This window comes from Tenrec ecaudatus, chromosome 5, assembly GCF_050624435.1.
Source record: "Tenrec ecaudatus isolate mTenEca1 chromosome 5, mTenEca1.hap1, whole genome shotgun sequence".
NCBI classification, from domain to species: Eukaryota; Metazoa; Chordata; class Mammalia; order Afrosoricida; family Tenrecidae; genus Tenrec; species Tenrec ecaudatus.
The window spans coordinates 79943102-79955215 of record NC_134534.1 but is presented as its reverse complement, the minus strand read 5'-3'; the positions used below and the strand labels follow the sequence as shown (position 1 = coordinate 79955215).

The 12114-nt window shown below is 37.6% G+C and overlaps 1 non-coding gene across 1 annotated transcript; it reads right to left on the bottom strand.

Annotated features, from left to right (window-relative positions):
• Positions 1-8907: 8907 nt before the first annotated feature.
• On the bottom strand, positions 8908-9071 carry LOC142449637 (U1 spliceosomal RNA). The gene has a single exon (XR_012784764.1). It is a non-coding gene; the product is annotated as a U1 spliceosomal RNA (small nuclear RNA).
• Between the last annotated feature and the right edge of the window lie 3043 nt (positions 9072-12114).

The following is a 12114-nucleotide window of genomic DNA, read 5'->3' as shown; positions in this document are numbered from 1 at the left end:
CAGCAATTGTTGGTGCCATTTAATACCCAGTTCGTCTTTTAATTTCCTTTAAAGTCTCATCATATTTAAAAGTCATTGGCTCAAGTCAAGATTCAAGGAAGCCCTACATGTCCAATTTGTTTGTTTACGGTTCTCCATCCACTTTTGCTGCCATTCCATTGATTAGTGGAAGAAATGAAGGCATTGTCCAGTAGAAAGCCTCACCATCCAAGTGTGCCTTATTGTTGCTTTAAAAAATAATCAAGATAACTGAAGCAGTTGAAACGAAAATTACTTTACTATAGAAAGAAATTCAATCCTATGGTCTTCACGCATTCCACATGACCACTAGCAAAGGAAAGCATATGAGACAATTGACCTCAACCAAACATTAAAGTTTTACAGGTAAAATCATGAGTGTGTCGAGAGTAGGGGAGGAAAACGCCAAAAGACATGCAGCTGAAAAGATGCCTGTGCACCACTTATTTCCAACTATAGTTGTCACTGTAATTCTAACAGGACTGATGATAAAGAATTATCGTATACACTCGTGTATAAGCCGAGTTTTTCAGCATAAAAAATGGCCTGAAAAACTGGGGTTCGGCTTATACATGGGTCAGTGGTACCCCAGCGAGGTCTAACATCTCGCAGGTGATTACCATTCCTCCACCATTCATTCAAAGCCCCCCTGACACTGCAGGGCTTGGAATGTTTGTTTACACACATCTCACCAATCAGAGCCGTCCTATGACTTAGAAGGCTCCAATTCGCAGAAGCACCCGTAGTGATTCACTTACGCCGGCAGCTGAACTGGTAACGATGAGTCTGTGGCTGCGCTCCGTCTTTTCCCTCTGGTCTCAGTGTTAGTTCACATCCTGCATTTCCAACCCTAGGCTTATACTCGAGTCAATCAGTTTTTCTGGTTTTCAGGTAATAATTATACTCGGGTCGGCTTATATTCGAGTATATATGGCAAACATGATGGACTTTCAAGTCAGGAACCCAAAAGGATATAGAGTCTCTTTATGACTGAAGTAAAGTTCGGCGCTGTCTTGACGGTCTGGAAAGATTCGACATTGTTGCAGATGCCACTGAGCCCTTCCCTGCATGCGCTCAATGGGCACAGTGTGCATTCAGAGCCACTGCCCCAGCACCTCCTCCTCGTCGGTTGCCTTTTGCACATGCCTGACTTACAGGCGACACAGGAAGCCTTTGACTCAAAAGGAATTACCTCAGATCTACTTCAGAACTACACTATGGCTTCTCAGCGTCAGCTACCTCGTGCAATCTCTCCTAGAAAAAAAAAAGCAAATCTGGCATTTGTGAGTCATGACCTAACAGTCATAGATTTGCTGTTATTCGACCCATATTACCAAAAAAGATGTATTGTGACCATGACTAATTTGACTTAAAACAAAATTTGGAAACTAGGAAGTAATTTCTAGAAAATTCACCTATGAAATTCAACTATAAAAACACCCAGAAGAACCCAATGCCAAGAGTTGATCTCGTTAAATAAAATAATATTCAACAGAAAGAGAAGTGATAAAGAAAGAAATGTATGAAGGAAGATTAAATAAGTGATAATAAGTTCTGACTTAATTTTAATAAAAGATCAGATCATAATCCTAATGAGAGGATCTCCCTGCTACAAATACTCATATTAGAAATGGCCCTCTCTCATGAAGAGATCACTGGTGCTCTAGCAAAGGCTGGTGAGAAATTCCCATAGTGCCCTATTCTCAGAAAGAATAGTACCTGCGGTGTTACAGACTTATTTTAAAACAAGGTGCCATGTAAGTGAGGTATCTGCTAAGTCTGCACAGAAGAAGCAACCAATCTGTGCAAACTCAGGTTTGTACAGAATAAAAATCCAAAACCAGAGGAAGGAATGATATTAGAGCTTAAATTTGTGCACACTCAGTTTGCAGAAAGCGCTGAATGACGGTCCAAGTCCCAAAGCCATAAGCAAGGTTGCCATGTGGATGGAGCCTTCAGGGAATTCCCTCTGACAACTGACCAGGGCAGTAAACAGCCCTGCTTGCATATAGAAGTAGATCATTGCAGCTGTAGGAGGTTAGAGTTTAACACCTTATCTATCATTTGTTATCATTTTGACCAATTAAAATTTTGTTCGAGTTTTTAATATGTGTAATTCTCCTTTCAATGGAGTTTTTTCTATTTTATTTCCTTATTTTGTGTGTGTGTGTTTCTGTATTTTACTGTATATGAACCCTAGGTTTGGTAAGTCTATAGAGACTGTAACTGGATTACTATTTCTTTTTTGTTGGATTACTGTTTCTAAAGTGATAGCAGGGAAGGTAGCAGGACGTGGGAACTCAATAATAATGGGAACGAGAGAAAAGAAAACTTCAGAAAATTGATGGTGGTGATGACGTCACAGCTCATTTTCATATGATTAAACCACTGAATTGTATGATATGTAAATTATATGTCAACAAAACTGTTTAAAATAAAAGAGCATGAATTGGTAATTATTGAGTTTTTCTTCCAAGTGTTACTTATCTGATACAATACTTACACCCAAAGTAAACGTAGATAAAGTAAATAAATTTTAATGGCTGGTTTATGCATTGAGACCTGGGCTTCATGAACGTCTCTCACAGGCAGGGCTTGACATTGAATATGATGGAATGCCTGCTGCTGAAGTGTCTCCTATGTCACAACTGAGCGTGCTGTGTGACTAGAACCAGACCAGACCACACACCACAAACCCCAGGGATGACAGTAGAGGCTGGGCATTTATCAGGCATATGACAGACACTTTAGTTGCATCTCCTTCCAAATGTATAAACACATTTACTGATAAAATAGTTTGGGCAGACCAGGCCCTGGGAGTTTTGGAGAGTGTAACTCTGTACAGGAGTAGAAAGCGCTTTCTTTCTCCTGTGGAATGGCTGCTAGTTTCGAGCTGCTGACCTAGTAGGAAGCAGCCCAATACATAACCACTGCCCCAACATTTAGTCAGATGGAAATAAGGAAAGCCATTGTGATGGTTCAATATACAACATAAAACACACTGAAGGCTTCAACTGCCTGGTAACACTAGGTGTTTGGGGTGGGGGTGGGGGTGTGGATTAAACCCTTTATGGTACCACTGGTTTTAGGACTAATCATAACGCTGTATCCCCCACTGGTATAGAGTCATTCCAGTTGATAGACCCCCCGCAGGACAGGATACAACTACAGCTTCTGGTTCCTGAGATTTCCAAACAGGCTTGTCTTTCTCCTGCAGAACAACTCAATGCTTAACCAACTGTGCCCCAGGCGTTCCTTAATCACAATATAATAAAAGAGAGAGAGAAATGCCTTTGATTATTGTACTTATTTCTTTAAATCCTCACTTTTATAACTTTCATTCCTGGCTTAGATGAACATGTTGATGTCAGGGTGTTTCCTTGTTGATGTGAATGTTTATTTTTACCTTTGACGTGAAATTAAGAGGAACGGCAATTTTTATTAAAAAGAAAATTAATTCAAATGAACATGGATAAATTGTGAGGTCACAGCAACTGGCTTCACAAGGATAAGGGCAAAAACCCTCTAAAGGTCCTGTACCTCAATTCACAGGGCCATCTGAAGGACAATGGCAAAGGGATACCTGTGTGTGATGTAGGATGTGTACCGAAAAATGTACAGTGTACAAACAGTGATGCTGTAAAAAATGTTCAGATGATCTTGGGGCTCAGAGAACTATAGCCCGCAGAACAGGGGCACAGGAGAATCAATTCTACAGTGCAGTTGGGGTATTCCACTATATATATATATATATATATATATATATATATATATATATATATATATATATATATCATTAGGCATCTGGAGCCACATTTTAAAGAGGTTCTATGGTGTTTAGGGTGCCCTGGTGCCAGAGTGGTTATCCATTGGGTTGCTAATTGCAAGGTCAGCAGTTCATAACCAGCCTCTCAGTGGGAGAAAGACAGGGCCTTCTCCCTCTGTTAAAAATTACACTCTCTGAAACTCAATAGGGCAGCTCTACTGCACTCTATAGGTCATTGACTCAATAGCGGTGAGTTTGAGTTGACTGTGTGTTTACCTGTGCAGGTGAGGACGCAAGAACGGGCGACTCGAAGCTTAAAGAGATTGTTTTTTATCTTGAGAAGGAGAAGGCAAGGTGCAGATAATCAGTACTTTTCCATCAACAAGGGACCATTGCATGGCAGAGTGATGAGATGATTTATTTTTTTATTCCAGACTCAAAAGAATGAAGTTCCACGGTGGAAGTTCCAAGAACATAGACCAGAGTTTGAGCGTGAATGGGTTTCTGGCAATTCAATGCAGCGCAATGGGTTCTCGCCCATAACGGCAGAGATGTCACAACGGAAGTGACTCCAATTTCAGATGACAGTTTGAGTTAGGCTATCCATATAATCTTCCTGAGCCCCCAAATCTGATGATTGCTCCATAGCTATTTTTCAGTTCACAGTGGAGTTTATTATCATAAAAATTCATGTATTATTTTTTACTATAGGTAATTAGTTTTGGAAATTTACTCATTGTCCTCAAAATATTTTTTAAAGGAGGAGGGAAATAACTAGGTTAGGTTAAGAAACTCACCCAATGTTGGAAACTTTTCAGGAAAATAAATTAACTCCACTGACCCAAGGACAAAGAGGAGATTCATCAACCAAGTTCAAGGTACCTGGCTGTAGAATTATGCCTTCAAGCTTCTTTTAACAACCACAGTGCAAATTTGGAGAAAACTATTAAATGCAATCACATTAGTGGATAAGGCATAAACATTCTGTTTATTATTTAACTTGATGATCATTCCATTTTAAACACTGACTCTCATAAGACAACGATCAGAGCTAATATTATGAGGCTCTAGTTCATACACCAGTAGTATCCACTATTAATATTGTTCATCAACCATATTTATTAAGAAATGTGGACTACCTGATCCTATCTTAGACCTTGCAGGTATGAATCTGCATTCCAACAAAAAAAACCTATTGATTCACATCCACTCAAAGTGTGAGAAACACTGTTTTTTATACACTCAGCATAAACCTTGAAAATACCATATAGTAAAACAATAATTTTGAAACTACCCATAGTTGAGGGAAATGTTAAAGGCCTAAAATCTGGAAATACACACAGGCTGATGATTGCTTAAACATAGACAACAGATGTGCTGGCTCTGCAGCCCGTTGCCACGTGAGTAGAAGCGGAGACAACACCGGGGCCACTCAGTGGTGAAAGCAAAAGGGCCGCCGAACTGTCATGTATCTACTGTGTACATAAAGGCTGAGAGGCTCAGGTAAGCAGGTACATTTGTATAATTTACCTAGGTATTCACAGGCAAAGTTTGCAGGTTATATAATCTGTTCATCTCACATAACTTCTTGAATATTTCATAAATACACAGCTTCAGAAATGTATGTCTGCCAGAAAACAAGCTGCATTGTTAAGACACAATTTTGAAAAATATTTTTTAAATGATATATAAGTTCTGAGAAAATAAAACTGTAGTTTGGGTGTTTGGAGGTTGGGTTTTAACTTGTATGCTTGATTGTTTTGGCTCAAGAAGGGAAGCTTGGGTTTTGACACCTAGTAAATTATCAGCCACATCCTCTAGCAGTCAGCAAGTAATTTACCTGCTTAATATGGACTCTACCAGTCCTGGGAGCAGGAAGAAATAGCACGTGTCACGTTAAGAGAGTAAATTAAGTGTGGAAACAGGGAAGCATATTCTCGTGCAGTGTTGCAGGCCCATAAGCATTCTGAAGGAAAAGGAGTCATGGAGACAATCTAATGGATATATGGGTAAGCACAAGCCCAATGGTGGAGGTCAAGGTTATTGTTGGTAGGTGCCGTGGAATCGGTTCCAACTCAGAGACTCCACACACAGCAGAAAGAAACACAGCCCAGTTCTTGACACCTTCCCGTGTTTTGATGTTTGATGAAGTCACCATGGTAACCCATCTTGAAGCTCTCCTCGACTGTCTCAATATCCTTTTCTAGGGACTGGTCCCTCTGCATCCTTTGTCCAGAGGACACGAGGACGCGAGACAAAATTTTGCCATCCTTACTTTTACGGAGGTTAGGATAGGAAAGAGGTTTTTTTTTGGGGGGGGGGTGAGGGGGGGTGTAGAGAAATAGAATGGACTCATAGGTAAGTATGACCTACGGCACAAAATAGTGCAAATACTGCATAGAGGTCTCAAAATATTCTCCTTCCCATCAAATAGCGTGCTGTTGGCTTGTACAGCAGCTTTCACTGAGTGTTCCAGATAACTCGTGTAGGTGGAAGCATTCTTGTGAAATAAACACACTGAATTATTATTACACATTCAAACAAAGCAAGTTAAATTTTCATTCACATCATTGCTTATTGTGCACATACACAATTTACAGCTGTTCTTTACTGTCCTGGCTGGGTAAGTTGTAAATGAACACTATATATAGTACAGTTTTAAAAAAAAATTTAATGATAGTTCTTTTTGTGTTTTATTTTGTTTGTTTGTTTATTCATAGTTGGGATTTAATACCTATATTATTCCAAATTTCAGTTATGTCCAGTAGAATGTACAATTGCTACCACAAGGTTTTCCCATGTGTTTTTACAGGTTCAATTTGATCCTATAAGCAATGGCTTGATGAGTCACTCTCCATCACTGAAACATGAGTTGACAAGCCTTGACATGCTGACAGATAATTCAATCATTTTTATGGTACTCAAAGACTTGTCGATAATGCTTTCACAAAACAATGCTTAATTTCTAAAACGCCAGGGGATCCAGCAAAATATCCTAGGTTCTTGAAGAGGCTGGTGATAATGCTATATTGAGACACAACCTCACCTTAGCCCGCCTCCCCCCACCCCCTCTTTGAATAACTTATGTTCCTATCCATAGCGGCGCTGTAAGAGACGGTAGAACTGCCCTTGTGGGGTTCAGTGACGAATATTTGATGGAGCAGAAAGACTCATCTTTCTCCCACAGAGTGACTGGTTGGTTTTGATCATTCGACCACATGCGTATCAGTTCAATGCATAACTGACAGGGTCACTATGCATTGTGATCGACTCCTACAGCTATAGGAATTTTGAATAAATTAACTTTCCTTAAAGGAAAACAAACCACAACCCCCAAACTAGCATTTACCTTATACTTAAATTTCTCAAGCAGTGTAAATAGCATTCTAAGACCTGAAACAGCCTTGCTGGGTTTCCAAGCATATTAAGTAGGAAGTCTATGAAAGTTTCACCAACATTGCATCAGTTTGTGTTTCACTTAATGAAATAAATACAGGAGTGGGATATTTATGATCCATCTTGCCTGTGTTAATATTTCTTTTTAATGCTTTGTTTTAATAATTTCTTGTAATCCAAAAAAGGTAAGTGGGGACTGTGATAGGTAGGTTTATTGTGCCAACCTGGCCAGTAAACATATGTGGGATTAATAAGGTTGCAGTTTAATTGAAGAGCAAAGAGATAAATGGCTTGGCGAGCCTCGCCTTTCTGTCTCTTGCTCTCTAATGATTGGACCAGTGTGTGGCTAGCCAGCTCTCTGCCTCAACTTGCGAACTGCACAACCTATGGGACACTCAACCAGTGGGCCGTGTCACTATAGTTTGAGGTTCCTTTGAGACCTGCTTCACCACACTGCTAGTACTTGAGCTGGGGACAGTCTGACCCTGTTATCTGGCTGACTGTTGGTGACCTCCCCTGCTGTTTGCTGCCTGTGGCCGGACTGCCTGTATTGCGCTACAGAAGACTCAGCTGTCTGCTTCATAGACATGCGCCCAGCAGCCCTCAGGAGTTGAAGGACTGCCAGCTTAACTGTCTCATGGAAGCGAGTTGAATCGAACCCTCTGTCCTGCTCTGTAGACTAATTAGTTGTTTATCTCTTTGTGCTGTCTATATACACACATATTTATATAAGATTAAAATATAATAAATATATTATATACGTATATAATAAATATATTGTATATATATATAGACTTAATCATAAGTGTCCTGGTTTTGTTTCTCTAGCGAACTCTCTCTAACTCAGACCACGTAGGACCCACAGACAATACTCACCATTAAAGCGGTTTCTCAGGGAAGTCAACAGGTCAGTCAACAAGGCAGGATCAACAAGCATTAAGGTCACAGTCATTTGTCTCCTCAACCTGCAGCCAAGTCTTACTCTGTGGTTCTCAGCTTCTTGGCTATGTGGTAGCCATGTCTCTCTGTGGTCCTGTCTCTTTGCCTCTATGGCCAGGAAGGAGGCTACCTGGCTCTCGGCTGTGTGGACTAGTTAGCTGTGCATTTCTTCCTGTTGTATCTATCTAGCTGGATAAAATCATGAGTCCTGGTTTTGTTTCTCTAGAGAATCTCCTCTAGTACAGGGGCTTTTTGCAACAGTTTGTTGTCCAATTGATGCATGTATTTGACTTTTGGAGAAAAAGCCTTCTAATTCCTTCCAAAGAATAGAGCCTTGGGGAAACATATACCTGATTACATGGGATATTATGCCTATTATTTAATAATTGAAAAATATCTCATTCATGAAATTGTATCATTTATTGAATGAAGATATCTTCTACAATTCAAGAGGTTAATTCATAACATAGCTGTTTATCATAATCAAAATAATGGCTGCTGAAAGTATAACTTCTCTTCTTATTGTTCACCCCTTTCCTTCAATGACTTTTAATAAAGCAATTCAAAAGATTATACAGCACCTACTACTTTCCAAAAGAACACATTACAGAAACTGTTTAGGTATCAAGTAATAATAATAATAAATTGATTTTTCTTGACACTAAACAAAAGATTTTTAAAAGCAATTTCAACATCTATTTTGATGTCTAAAAGGAACCAATGATTTAAGTAGATGGAGGATAAATATAAGTTCCTGTAAAATGAGTAAAAGAGGTATTTTTTTTTTTCAGGGGAGAGCGCGAACGCAGTCCTCCACTACCACCAATGATGCAGTCGAGTTTCCCATGTTTGGGGATATCGCAGGGGTCAGCACACCCAGAGTGCAATGGATAAGCCTCACCCTGGGAAAACCACCTTCATGATCATGGTCTCTCCCCTGCCAGGTAAGTATAGAGTAATACAGCTTTTTTAACAGTTACATGAAGAAGATTAGAAAAATTTTATATATAATTGTTTATGTTTAGACATTGTTATCTGTGATTTTTAATACCAGCCTAATAAATTTTGTTTCTGTATTCTAAACAGAGAGTACATGATGAATTTATCAATTCTGTATAGTCAGCAAGGCTGGAGGACACAAAGTCAACACAAAAATATCAATCATATTGCTATATATAGCAATAATCAAGCTGAAAAGGAAATTAAGGAAAACTATTTATAATAGCATCTATAAAAATAAAATACCTCAGAACAAATTTTGCAAAGAAGGCCACATCATTGAAGACAGAACATGATAAAGCATTAATTAAAATAATTAAAGACCCAAATGGAATAATGTTCTATATTCCTTGACTGGAAGGCTAAATGAGCTCTCTATATCAATGCTATCCAAAGTAATCTATAATTCAATGCAATCCTATCAAATTCTAACAGTTTTCTTTACAGGATTCGAAAAGCCTATTCTCAATTTTGGTTTCAAAAGGAAGAAACATTGAATTGCTAAATAATTTTGAAGAACAAAAGCAAAAGCCACAGTAATTAAAAGTGCACAATAATGGTACTCTTAGTCGAAAAGAATTGAGAATTAAGGAATACGCTCATTCATATATTTGCAGCTGATTTTGACTAGGATGCTAAGTTTCATCAATGGGGAAAGTAGATTAACTTCAACAAATGGTGCTGGGAAAATAGGATATTCACACAAAGAAGAAAGAAGCAGCATTCATATCTGACACTACGCAGAAAACAATTTAAAATTGAGAAATTAGCTAAATGTGAAAATGAAATCAATGAAATGCTCAGAAATTATGAGTTTGGTTATAGGTCCTGACTTTTAGTGATGAATTATTAAATATAACAACAAAAACAGAAAGAGACAAAGTAGATAAATGGGAACTTAAAAACTGATGTTTGTATGTGAATTTGTATGTAAAATGGTACAGTCACTGTGGAAAACAAATAGCTCTTCAAACATCAAACCACAGGCCGATAGACCTGGATATTCCTGTCCTAGTCAAGGGCACAGCAGGCAGCCATCCAAACAGGCGACAAGGTCGTCCCTTCTCAAGCTGAATTAACTGCATAAAAACTCAAGCCTTGAGTTTTAAAAAATTAAAAATCCATGTGTTTACATATATATGCACATATATACACATACACACATATATATACATGCATTCATATCTTTTGGATATATTATACAGAAATTATTCATTAGGAGAGGGACAAGATTATGTTTTAATTATATATGTATGTGTAAACCAAACCTGTTGCTATGAAAATATTTTGAATCATAGTGACTCCAAATGTTGATATTTTCCATAGCTATTTTAGGGGATAATTTTTCAAAATTAGATCAACAAGTTTTCTTATAAGACGCCTCTGGCTAGATTCAAATGAGCAGAATTTTACAGAGCAGAGACTGGATGAACTGTTTATACCACCTCAGGAACTCATATATACATATATATGTATAAATACGTGATTGTGTGTATGTCTGGAATAAATATATATTATAGATGTAAACTATATTAAATAAATATATGTAACTGATATGAGCTCACATCCTGTTGGGGGCTTATTTATTGATCTTTTAAGCCATGCGTTTCTATTAAACAATCTACAAATATGAGTCTTCACGGTTGTGGCATTATATGTTTGTGATGTGGTCCTTTATTAGAAAGCTAATTGATCTCTAGGGAGTATAAGCCTACAATCTTTATCTCATTAGCATCTTGTTTAACCAAATGGCATAACCAACCTGGACAAGTAGATTACAATTAGAGCAGAAAACCTATTCATTTATTTTGTAAGTAGCCATACAAAGTAGTCCAAGTCAACTTGGAATTCAAATAGCAAAATTTGGTTGTTGTTTTTGTTTTTCTAGACCAAAGCTGTAAAAGAAATATGGAACTACTTCCCTCTGCAAATGCCTAAAGATATTTTTTTAAACTTACAAATCCAATGAAATAATTATCGACAATTTATACACATATTAAAGTAAATTAAAACGACGTAGAAAGAATTAAGTGTAGCTTTTCTAGTATTTCACAAGTAGCATCCACCTAATCAAAAATGGCCTATAAGGTATAAAGAAAATCTTTACAAATAAACATTTGAACTCCTTTTCACTATGGAACAATTTTAGATAAGTTATGTTCTCTGAAACTCATTTGTATGCAGCTCTAAATATACAGCAGCCTAAAAGTGAGAAAATCTAGGGCAAAGACCTAAATACAGCACTCCAGGGATTATGCTGGCTGGATGTATGCTCACTTACGTAACTACTAGTCTACCATTTATTGGTGTAAGAAATAGAGTTATTTCTGTATTGTTGCCAGTGGGGTGCCCACTCTAGTGACATGTAATAACCAGACAAAACAGTTACAATATATCCTTATAGGAAGTTATTTCCTAAAGCAATAAGCAAGTGAAGGAATGGTGTAAAGCTGGCTCCACTCTTTTTAGTAATATAGTCATGAAGGTGGATTGGGTAGCTTTTCATTAAATTATATGCAATGGCACTATAATTCATAGCCAACTTTACAGTTACCATCAACAATAAATCTTTGAAGTATTCTAAGATGTTCCCTCTCATATGACGTGTTTTAAAATCCTGGGATTTTCCTCAATAATTCCCTTGGTGCATGCTATTTCTTTGATTACCATTTAAAAAATAGAATACATCATCAGATAGCTTAAATTCATATTTCATTAATTACTTGAAGAGCAAATTAAACATTTATGTTAATTAATAATCTAATAAGCATAGTTGAATGCACTTTAACATTTATAGAGAAAAAATTAAAATCCAGTAGCGTTTTAGCTAAATTAAGATTTAGACTAATGATAAAATTATTGATAATGGATTACTAAATTAATTATTTTAAAGAGTTCCTTGGAGGTGCAAATAATTAAGCTCATCCCTACTAGATGACCAGGTGTCCTTGTGAACTCCCAGAAGTGCATCGGAAGAGAGGCCTGGTAACGTCTCT